Below are 13,172 nucleotides of genomic sequence, written 5' to 3'. Positions count from 1 at the left end.
GAGCTTGATAGAGCGACGCAGAATGAAAACGTTTTTCAGGAGTCACGGCAGTAGAGGCGGCGCAACTATAACGACTTGAATAATCCCACACACTCTAAAGCTGTACTAAACTGCAGCGGAAACACAAACTGAGCCAAACTGAGCCGTGCTGTGCAGAGTAGTACCAAGCAATGGAAAAGCGCCAAAAGTGTACCCAATAGGAAGAAAGGAGAGGAATGCAAGGCTTTTAAACATGTGACCAGAACTAATGAGAAGTCCCGGGTGGGCTTTCTGTTATTACACATACACAAAGACAACACTGGCATGGTTTCACAAAGGCAACAACATTATTTCAGTCTTCAATATACAATTCTAACTGGGGGAAATATGTGAAAGGTAGTGAATTCTAAAGTACATTTTCTAGTGCAAAACTCTATGTCACAATGCTAGGGCATTCTGGGTCATTTCCCCAGGTTTGCTGTACTTGTTGTATGGCTGAACAATTTGCAGAAACAATACTATAATATTGATTAATATTAAATATTAGATAATATAATGAACTATAATATTTTAATAGTTCACTATAAAATAAAAAATGATAATAAACAATATTGTAAAATTTTATTTTGTTGCACACCTGTAAAATTACAAAACAAATATTTATATGGTCATTTCTTTTTCAAAACATTTCCGACCATTATGCTTTGATTGTAGCAGAAAATGAAAGGGAAAGTTAATCCAAAAATGAAAATTCATTAATTACCCTCATGTCGTTACAAACCTGTAAGAGCTTCGTTCATCTTCAGAACACAAATTTTTATATTTTTCATGAAATCCGAGAACTTTCTGACCCTCCATTGACAGCAACGCACAGAAATGTAGTAAGGACATTATTAAAACAGTCCATGTGACATTAGTGGTTCAGCCGTAATTTTACGAAGCTACGAGAATATTTTTCAATCCAACAATCCTTCTCTACTTTCTGTGTGCACAGAAAACAAAAATAACGACTTAGTTCAACAATTCTTCTCTCTCACGTTCACCGCCGTTCACGAGAGTACCACGACATATAATATTTTACGACATGGAATATTTTAATGATGTTCTTACTACATTTCTGGGTCTGGAAACATTTCAGTTCCATTGCTGTCTATGCAAGGTCACAGATTATCAAAAATATATTCATGTTCCAAAGATGAACGAAGCTCACAGGTTAAGAACAACATGAGGGTGAGTAATTAATGACAGAATTTTCCTTTTTTGGGTGAACTATCCCTTTAAGAAATTACGATGTAAATATTTGTTTTGTAATTTTCCCAAATTTTTTTATTGACAAGAGGTGATTTAAAAGTTCTCATTAAAAGCTTGAGAAGATGTTTGGGGCATGTTGCATTTCCAAATGTCCCAAACTCAGAACACATGCAGAGATGAGTTCACGTTAAACAGCATTTACTTTGAAACGAGACACTGAAAACACTGGATCATGAGCTGTGCGCGTGTAAATGAAAACATTCTGAAACACGCAGCACATATATTTAATTAAAACACATTCTTTGCAATTTGATTATCACACTAAGCCATATAGCAGCTTCGCTTTTAAAATAATAATGGTGGTCATAATATACTTTTAAAGGTTTTAAGAGCTGCTCTATTCTGGTATACAGTGGGTCATGCTGACCTGAACTACAACAATAAAAAGAGCAAGTCAATTTCAAAACTCTTTTAAAGCTTTCATCTGTTTGCCAGACTTATTAGTGAGCATCTGATCTTCTAACCCATCCTCAGATTACTTGTGGTAAGACCCACCGCTTAGAGGAAACTGACCTTGCCTTGGCAGCACTGGCATGACATTAGAATCCATAAAGATTTATCATGTTCTTTCATTTCATTCCTCAAGGCTCTTTCCACATTTCCACACATCCTTGTAAACACTAAATATTATTTATCTAAGTTCTGGGGTGTGTAACCTTCTGTGCGTGGGCTTGTAAATCATAACTCTGGTTAAGAAAAACAATGACCAAAAACGTTAAAAATGTAAGGAAATAAAACAGAATATTGGAAAAGGAGAATGCCTGTTTAAGGTTTTACACATACTTTCCATAACTTCCCAGTTTTTTTTTTTAATAATGTTATAGGGATTTCATTGCTTGAAATATTTGAGAGCTGAACAAAACTCGCAAAATTCATGTTCACTCTTTTACATGCCTTTATAAGAATTCATTCATTTCTATGGCTTGTCCTGGCCTGGAAACAACTATTTTTAATGACCTAATATGTCAAGGTTTCATGATCCCTGGTATTTGTATAGAAACACAAGTCTGTGCGTGTAAAGAAAAGCCTGACGTCATCTAGTTCAAACCAAACGACTTTCGCAAACAAATTGATGCAACCGTTAACATGTACGAACTGAAGTAGAATAAATCCACATATCCACTGCATAATTTAAACTAATTTTAAGGTGAAAATATTATGATTTCACAACACTGTACAATAACTATGAGGTTTCTTTGTGTTTCTTGGATGTATAAAAATAGTGCCGATGTAAAGGATCACTAAAATGTCAAGTTCAGTGCCTTATGGTTAAAAGTCATCTGAAGCTCTTCTGCCACAAAGCAACAGATGCTGAGAGGCAGATTCATGACCTCCTAAAATACACACGGTCATTAAAAATTGTACCTCACACTTTCCTCTCTGAACACTATTTAACTGAGCATTAACAAAGCTGAAGCAACAGACCAAAAACTAGAATGCACTATGCAAGTTTTTGCTCAGTGACACAAATAAGTTGATGACACAGTGCTGATCAAATCGCTAAAACAAAACTGACATAATATCACAAAACACCTTTAAATTACATACCAAGAACACAGAGACTAGTATTTAAGGTTATGCATTTAAATGAGAGGGCCAACCCTTCAGGATCTATGTCTGCTACCACCTGTTAACCCTTGCCAACACCCTCCAGACCAGTGGTTTCACGCTACAACCGTCCCGTTCTGCTCCACAACACACTCCCATAGAACATGAGGTGAGGGGTTAATCTGATATTGTGCTGAAGGAAACTACAAAGCGGTGAGCAGATGGCCATCTTTGAGCAAGGTTTCTGCTAATACAAGAAAGCCAGAGATGGAAACAAGAGAAGCATTTTTGACTTAGACCGCAACATTTTTGGCTTGACGCTCGCATCTTTGTGCAGATAATGAAGAAGATAAAACAGTGCAAATGCACATGCAAGGTAAACTGAACCATTTTATCAAATTTATGAGATATTATTGAATAATATGCAACGTTTCGTCATTATGACCTGGAAAAAATATACACTAATGTTTACTTTGTTGGCCAAATACAGATGAAGATAGAAAGCCTTTACAGAGTATGAAAAGCGCAATAGACAGTCAGATGAAAGTCCATCATGGTCTTTCCCACAACGTATCCATCTGTGAGATCCGGCAACAAAATAACATTTGCTGGATGTGAGAGTGTGGGAGTATTTGAACTTCCTCATTACATTTTTTTTTCCGAATGGGGGGGAAGGGTGATGCCATCAGCCACACATTAAATATGTACATGCAGAGTCAGTTATAATCATGCTACAATGTGTTTTCTAAAACTACAAATCAAGACTCAACCAAGCTACAGTTTACAGCCAAGCTGTTTGCAATTTTTACAAAAACAAAAACCATGATGGTCTTTTTCCTTTGTATAACCCCTGTAAACTGTCTATATACAAGTACTGGGCATTTTTTGGACAGACCACTTTTGGACAGACCATCATACCGGTTTAATCATGTGGTTTCTATTTTATCTCCTACATTATTTTGGTGGTTATTAGTACATTTTTAAGCTACTTCAAGTAGGTTGGTAAATTAGCTTTATATCACTTGATGAAATAATTGTAAGTTGTAAAATATAAAGGAATCAATATGCCACCCAGTAAAACCTCATACTTTGCCACTGTATTTGTTATTGTTAATTTTTGGGCAAAAAAAAAAAAAAACTTACAGTGAAGATCTGTTTGACTGCACAAAACCAGACTGATTTCAGTCAGATCCAACATCATCAAATTGATCAATTGTGGTAAACGGGAATTAGAATTAGATTAGATAATTATTAAAAGAATTAGAGTAAATCTTGTTCTCTTATTTAAAATTCCCCTGCATAATCTAAACTCATTCCAATATGAAAATATTATGATATCACAACACTCCACAATAAATATGAGGCTGCTTTGTGTTTCTTGGCTAAAGCATGAAACAGTGCAGATCACTAAAATGTCAAGTTCAGTGCATTATGGTTGAAAGGCATCTAAAGATCTGCCACAACGAAACGTATACATAGCCAAAGAATGCACCATGAGGCAACAGATGCTGGGAGGCAGATTCATGACCTCCTAAAATACACGCTCATTAACAACGCTTGTACCTCACGCCTTCTTCTCTGATCACCTTTTAACCAAGCTACAGCAGGTTTTTGTGTATTTATGCTACAGTTGGATACATGCTGGATGAAGCCGAGCTAGAATTGCAATATCACGGTCTGTTAGTGTGACTTAACGAAAACCAGACTGGTCCGATTTCAGTCAGAATAAAGCATTTATATATTTTAAAAAGATGGATTCTTACTTTAATCCAACTGAAATCAAACATTTAAAGGGGTCATGACATGACAAATCAAATTTGCCTTGATCTTTTAGCATATTGGCAAAAAGCAAATAGAAATTACAATCACTGCCGCTATCTTGTCTATACTTCGAATAGCTTTTGAAAGATATATATAACTGCAGCTGCACCACAAACCGTAAGTAAATTATTTAATAATGCTTTGTCTGGAAATTACCATTTTATTTTGATAATGTTGTCAAAACACATATGCAATAGCGAGGGGGCGTTGATACTGTTTCCTATGTAAGGACGTTAGCCAATCATAACAGTGGCCGATAATGGAGACGCCTTAAAAGACACGCCCCTTAAAAACAGGCCATTTGAGAGAGAGGTTCAGAATGAGGGTTAAAAATAATCATTTTTCCACATTTGTTTGTTTTTTGTGTTTTTGTTTTTTGCACAAAAAAACTTTAAGTAAACCTCAAAGAACATATTAAAATAATAAAAAATCCATGTCATGACCACTTTAAAGTGCACGTAAAAGACAACTAATCCAGTTATGCACACGGAGGTTATGTATCAGAGAACTGTTTAAAAGCTTTTACTGTTAAAAGTGCACTCAGTAACTTTTTGTTTACTGTCATCAACTGGCCTGGATGTATTAAGATTTACTAACTGCTGCCGCTTTACATTGAAACACTTATTTAGTCACTGTCACTTAGAGGATTTGTAAAGTACTAGCCAAAAGCTCTATATAAAGTAAACGTAGTAGTAATAGTAGTATTAAGCATGGCTGCTGAGGTGAAGTCAGCATGGCGGTTTTCTGAAATATTCAGTGTCTGAGATTTTCGGTGACGCTGGGCGGAGCATACATGAATATTCATGAGTTTCCTGTTTCGCGTTAAAGCGCCGCTGAAAATATCAGTGCACTCTAGGATCATCACCGCACATAAAGTTTTACGTAATGTAATTATGTTTCAGCGACAGTGTCAATCTAGCTCATTTAGCCTTTTTTAGCTTTTGAAGTTTTGTTCATATGAGCACAATAGTTTGTAGATTGCATATGTTATGTTTGATTTCAGCAATTAATTTGCCTGCCTGTCATTAGGTGATGCCTTTAACATGTGTTATAAACCCTTTCCAGGATCTTTTGAAATTTAGTTTGATAACTTGTATACAAATATCTAAGGTAGCATAAAGATCTGATACAATATTTAGTTTTGCTTGTTCAGCTGGTAAATAACAGATTGTAGTATCATTTCACATGATTTAAGTAGCTAAAGTAACATACCACGTATTAATTTGCACAGTTACTACTATAAAGAAATGAAGTTATAATGCTGAATACATTAAAGACATCAAATGATTTGGTGTTAAGTTTTATGTACAAATGTGTATGTGGACAAGACATATAAAGTTAAACACTTTAAATAGGGCCTTGACAAAACCTCCAAACTTGGCCTGTTTATGCAGTCCCAGTGGTACCAGCCGTAGCAAGAGTCACATGCAATCTAAACAATATACGATTTACAACACATGAATGAATATGGTAGTGCAACTTTAAAATACACTGTAGTGTTTCTATATAATAATATAAATAATAATAAGCAAAATAACCTGCTGTCTTTATTGTATTCATAAATGCTAAATAGCCACATAATGATTTATCATCACACTAACCATTTGGAACACTGTTTATATTACAATTTAAATATATTACAAAAACATGAATTTATTACTAAAGTGGTGTCGATGTTATTATATAAGCTACCAACTGAGCAAACACCACAGAATGATCACAACTGAAACTTTATTATGTCAACAACAGCAAAGATAAATTTATATCAGTTATTAACCGTTTTAAAGATTGTCAAAATAAATTAGGTGCATAAACAAAAATGGTTGTTGGCTCAGTAAGTGTATCCTCAGGCACATCAACAAATTAATAGCTGTAATAATTAAACATAACATACATCTACAAACTAGTGTGCCTAAATTAAGAGTAGCCTGAATACCTGCTGAACTTCATCACACTTTGAAGCATTTCTTTTTCTGAAAACAGTCAATATTTTCAGTGGGCTTTAACGTGAAACAGGAGACTCATGAATATTCATGTAAGCTCCGCCCAGCGTCACCGAATATTTCAGAACACCGGTGTAGTGCCGAATTCTGACCCCCGCCAGATTATTACCCCCCTAGTATTGTTAGGTTTAGGGTTAGGTGTGGGGGAGGGGTTATGATTAGGGGTGGGGGAATAGGCAATCAGGTAGCGATTTCAACGAGGGGGGTAATAATTTGGCAGGAAGTCGAAAATAGGCACAACACCGGCACCTATTGAATGAATGGGTGGCCCGCAACATGTAAAATAAAACATCATCTTCTTATAAATCATTAAAATTGTTTTTAATAAGTGTCTTTATTTGATTTATTTATTTTATTGACTTTTGTATGTTTGAGTGTGTGTAAAACATTTTAATCTACAAAAAAATGATATTTAACCTGAAACACTGGATCACAAATTTAATGTAATTCGATATATACCAGTATATATATATATATACCAGTATATATATATATATATATATATATATATATATATATATATATATATATAGCCTATATATAAACAGAATTCAAACATGGCAGCCCAAACAATCGCTTTCCAGCTGCAACCTCAGAGACTGAATGAGCTAAATAAAGCAACTATACATCAACATGACAATACAGAGCAATGACACAATTAACAGTGACTGATGATAATTCTGCCTAATTTTGAGACAGTTGTTGTTGTTATAATCATATATATATATAGAATACACACAAATGTGAACATTTACGTGAAATCCACAATTTTACTACAAAAGACACCTAGGCATTTGGCTTCTAAACTTTTTTTTTTTTAATCTGTGCCCATTTTATTGGGGTAATTCATCAGCAACTAGCTTCCACAGAGTTTAAAGTGCACTGCTGCTAACTCCGGCGTTCGCAATAAATAACAGGTTAAACCTAGCACGCAACAACAGAAAGTATATGAAACCCATAGCAGTTTTTAAAATCAAGAGTTGTTGTTATTTCCTTACCTGCATTTAAAGCGTTGAACTCTTCTTTGGAGCAAACCCGCGACGCTTCGCCTCCCGCAGAGTAACTCGCAGTGATTTGAATCCGATTAATCCGCAGGAGAGAGGGACTCTGTCTGTGAACTTCACCGGGAGCGCTGCTGTCTGTCTCCGCGCAAAGAAGGATTTCCTAAAAACTAGTGAGGGAAATGTGTGCCTGTGTATTTTTAGCCGCGCAGACTCCGGGAAGCCCGTCTCTTGTCTGTGATCCGCGGCTCCGTGTGTATTTGGTGAGGAATAACGGGAGGCGAGCGTCGGGTCACAGTAGCGAGTGCGACCCGGCGGCCGCTGATGGAAAAGGGCTGGGCTTCAGACATCGCCTAGTCCATGCACAAGAGACAAAAACAGCCATGCTTATTCATCTGAACGCTTTCAGAGATTCACTGCCTGCGGTTTGTTTGTTAAAAACAACAAAAACAAACATTTGTTTGTAAGCATAACATCTAAACAAAAACGTTTTTGTTTGTCATAATAAGAAAAATGTAAACTATTTATTTGTTTGTTAAAAGAAAACATTATTTTGTAACTTGTTTGTTAAAACAGTGTAGCCTGCATTTGTTTGTTTGTTTGTTTGTTCGTCTTCTTTCAGTAAATTTTGGTTCTAAGAGAGAAAAACAAAGAAACAAAAACCATTAAACCCTAAAAGACAGATGATCATGATTTTCTTTTGAAAGACCTTTGAAAAAAAAAGAATGTATGAACGAATGAATGAATAAATAAATAGGCTAAATATATATAAATAAATATGGACTGTAAATAAATCATAATTCATAGCCTATAAATAAATAAAGACTGTGTTTTTGTGAATATCTATCTATCTATCTATCTATCTATCTATCTATCTATCTATCTATCTATCATCTATCTATCTGTCTGCCTGTCTGCCTGTCTGTCCATCTATCCATCCATCCATCCATCCATCTATATCTATATGTCTGTCCGTCTATCCGTCTATCCATCTATCCATCCATCCATCCATCCATCCATGCATATATCTATATATCTGTCCGTCTGTCCGTCCATCCATCCATCCATCCATACATCCATATATCTATCTGTCTGCCTGTCTATCCGTCTATCCATCCATCCATCCATCCATCCATCCATCCATCTATCTATATATCTGTCTGTCTGTCTGTCTGTCTGTCTGTCTATCTAATTATTTTTGTTTATTTCACATTCACTTAAACCATAAATCATTGCTAATTTAGAACTTAACACAATGTAAAATGGACGCCTCATTCAGTTTCAGCTTTATAGAGGGCATGATAAGGTAGCTTTCCTGTAGCTCAAATAGTAGAGCATGGCGCTAGCAACGCCAAGGTCATGGGTTCGATTCCCAGCGAAAGCAAGAGCTGATAAGAATGTAAAAACTGTAACTTGAATGCAATGTAAGTCGCGTCTGCTAAATGCATAAATGTAGGGTCAAAGGTCTTGTTTGGGCGATCTATCCAAACAAATCGCGAAACTGTGAAGAAATGCAGAATATGAAACAAAAATGGCAGGATATTTTAAATCAGTTGATTTATTTGGGAAATTTAATAATTTTTCTCCTCTGATTTAATATAGTTTTAAATATTCTACTTTGGCCGTATTTCTATGTGTGTGACAGACAGAGAGAGAGTATATGCTCATGGTCACACAGATGGTGGGTGTGTTGAGTAGGTGTTTGTTTGAGTGGGTGTGTCTGTGCGGTGGGATTTCACAGTGTGCCAAAGAAAGAACACACAAACACATTCATGAAAACACACCCAATGTTGCCACACCTCTCATCCAGCATGACCGTCATGTGACCAATCCCTCTTCACCTCACAGTGGGCATCATAAAAATACAACCAATCTCCTGTCACCTCTGTGTATGTCCCATGGGCAGTCTCCTCCACACCTTCAAAGTAAACCGACATCAAGGCCTTACTCTTTTCCACAAACACATCATGTTTATTTGACCTTAAAAGAACGGTTTCATTGCTTTGAAAATCACAGTGTAAAGGAGTATATTTTGAATACGTGTGTTGCAGTTATGGACTCTTTCTGAGTACATAATCAAAGGTGACAAAGAGACCCGAAGCCAAGATTAATTTTCTTATACACACACACACAAGCACACCAATATACTCTTTACAAACCTCCTTAAGATGGCATTTATTTAAGCATAACCGAACTGAGATAAATTAAATGGTCAAGAGCACAGTCAAAACGCATAAAGAGAGAGAGAGAGAGAAAAAAGAGATTAATTTCACCTAAGACTTGTAATGCTGCCTACTAACCGAAGAGGCCGCTGTTGACAAAATATTAAATTTATGATTTTTAAAAAAGAGGTAGGGTAAAAGAAAGGGTATTCACTATTTCTTTGTCTACATAGACTGCATAGGGAAGACTTGGATAGTTGCCTCTTTTTACTGCAGTGAACATTTAGGGTAGGTGCATTAAATTAAGTAGAAAATTTCAATTCTAAAATTTTAGATTTGAATTTAAATGTTATAACCCTATATTAAGTTTAAATTTTCCTCAGTTTTGGCTAGGAAAAAAAGACATTTTACATTAATGGGGAAATTTGCCACAGATGTTGACTACACAATGTAGTTACATTACATTATTATAATAATTTACGGCATATGTAAGTTATGATAATGGAAACCTACAGTGTATTGTAAATACCTTTTTGAAGCACAAAACAGTCAGTAAAGCAGTAAAAACTGAAAAAGGTGACACACGGAAATATCAAAATATGTTTATATATAATATCAAAATATGTTTATACACACACAAACACTCACTCACATTAATACAGTACATACATAAAATTAAAAATTAAAAACAATACATTTAAAACACGTTAAGATAAATAAATAAAAATTCCAGCTACTAGAAAAATATGTTTTTTTTTTGCTGTTTGAATGTGTAGAAAGTTCTCTGCCTTGAGGAACTGACTGACCTCTGACCTTCTGTGAGAGCGTCTATTTATTCCTCTGCAATCCAGTGTTTTCTTACACACCGAAGCCAAAAGAAGTGGAATCTGCAAACACTGCTTCTATTTGATGTAACCCCTGTATGTGGAAAACACATGTAACTGAGCCACCTCTGAATTGACCCTTTACTAAACACCGCCTTAAAACATTTCTGACCAATCCTTCCTTGACAAATGCTGTCTGACAAACATTAGATCTTGTCAAATGTGTATGTATGTATTTATTTATTTAGTGCCCATACAATGAAAGTCAGTTACAGTAGGTCCAATGTTGTCTGGACATTTGTGTTTTGCAGGTTTGGAATGATATATAGGTATGTAATTGACAATATAATTACATTTTTTTGAGTGAACTATCCATTTAATTCACCATTTTTTGTACATGCAACTCATACTAGTGTTTCCCAGAGCCTCATGACCCTGTGACAAATAATAATGAGTCATATTATCCGCGGCAATGTCAACGTAGGCCTATGTGAATTATCTGGAATCATCATGGCAAACTATGACAGCAATCAGTGTCATCTCTTCATGTCTTTTCTTCTGCTCATTTGCTCACACTTTGCTCTATGGTTATACTGGATGTCATACATTACTCAGCCTCAAATGTCACACAGCCCACCCAAAGTCCATGTACAAACCATCTGATCCATAACAATGCACACAAAACTGGAAAACACTTCTTGATGTTATGAGCGATCTGATTGTTATCAGAGAGTAAAAGCACAAGGCATTTTTTATCAGTCCGTCTGGAAATAAAGATGTGTTTCCTAATACAGCATGCACTGTTGAAGATGAAATAATCGTTTTTGAAGATCAAAGTTTTGCAAGGTTAGTGACATCAAATCTACATTCAGTTTGGTTTGAGACTGTAATAAAAATATAGTAAAAGCAGTAATAATGTAAAATATTATTAAAATCTATAACAACTTTTTCTATTTAAACATGTTTTCAAATGTAATTTATTCATATGATGCAAAGCTGAATTTTCAGCATCATTACTCCAGGCTTCAGTGTCACATGATCCTTCAGAAATCCTTATAATATACTGATTTTAAGATGAAGACACGTTTAGTATTATCAAAGCTGAAAACAGCATTTTTGTAGAAACTTTGCCATATTTTTTTTTGTAGAATTCAGGATTCATCATTTGTTACAACGTAAAAGTCTGCATACTTATGCTGAATTAAGTATTCATTTCTTTATTCATTCCTTTCAAAAAAAGATATTTAAAAAATTTGACCTCTAACATTTGAATGGTAGTGTAGATTTGCATTAAACTATGCATTTTGTCTATAAAATGTTTAAAAGGAGGTTGCATTCTGACAACTTCCCACATGTGACAGTGTGACAACATGCCCCACTGCACTTATGGGCTGAAGTAGATGTTTTTATACATTATAAATATATTAATAAGATAATTATTATGTCGATGAGACATGAGACGTGCGGATCCATTTGCAAGGCTTTATTAGAAAACATGGTCGTAATACAGGCAGGGTCAATAGGAGCAAACAGGTATGGCATAGGCGAGACACAAGAGCAATCCTAGAGCAAGCGTGGGTCGAACAGTATCCAAACAGGGCAAGGCAGAGAGAATAATCCAGGAACACGGGCAGGAATCAAAACACAGGAAATCAAACTAGATATACTGTGACCGCTCTGTAAGGTAGCAAGGCTAAACAATACTCGGCGTTATCTGAATGGAAGTCCCAGGTTTATATAAGCTGTGTCCAAATTCAGGGTCTGCATCCTTCGGAGTACTCATTTGAAGGATGTTACGTCACAGCGCCGCGACGAAGGCTTTCCAAATTCGTAGGATCCTTCAAATGCGGCCCACAAATACGTCCTCCTTTTCCCCGAATTGGAAGGATGGGTGTGGTGGATCCTTTCCCGTCCTACCTATCCCATAATTCTTTTCGGCAGAGCGTAATGGCGGACGAAGCGAGCGGTAGCGGAGTGGGAGAGGAGTTTCTCTGACAAAACAAGCTAAAGTTTATGCTTCGGCTCAATGAATTTGTAGGAGAAATTAGTAGAATACTTAAAAACAAATAAAAATAGGCTATAATGGCTTACCTGGATGTGACTGTCTTGTAGTCTGATATAAAAAACTTTCCGACAACGAGCAAAGAAAGTATTTAATTTATTTAATTGCTTTATTTCTTCCAAAAGAATTAAAATGAGGAGAATAACTCTTTGTTTGTCCATTTTCCCGCTTCTTGCTTGGCGCTGTCACGGTTGCTAGGCGACAGGATATGAGCAATGGGTAAGGGAGGGAACTGAAAGAAGGGTAGGCTGTCCAAATTCACAAACACCGACTTCCGGGTTTTGCGGACGTCGGAGGATCCCTCCTCCTTCAACCGGGTAGGAAGGATCCTAAGGAGGATGCAGACCCTGAATTTGGACACAGCCATAGTGTGTGATTGGGTGATGGTGATTGTGAAATGGTTCTCAGGTGTGGGCGTGATCAGTGTGAACAGCTGTGTCATGACAGTGGCTGATGGGAAA

Source organism: Barbus barbus (genome assembly GCF_936440315.1).
Source record: "Barbus barbus genome assembly, chromosome: 41".
Lineage (NCBI taxonomy): Eukaryota > Metazoa > Chordata > Actinopteri > Cypriniformes > Cyprinidae > Barbus > Barbus barbus.
The sequence above is the reverse complement of the archived record's forward strand: the minus strand, read 5'-3'. Positions refer to the sequence as shown.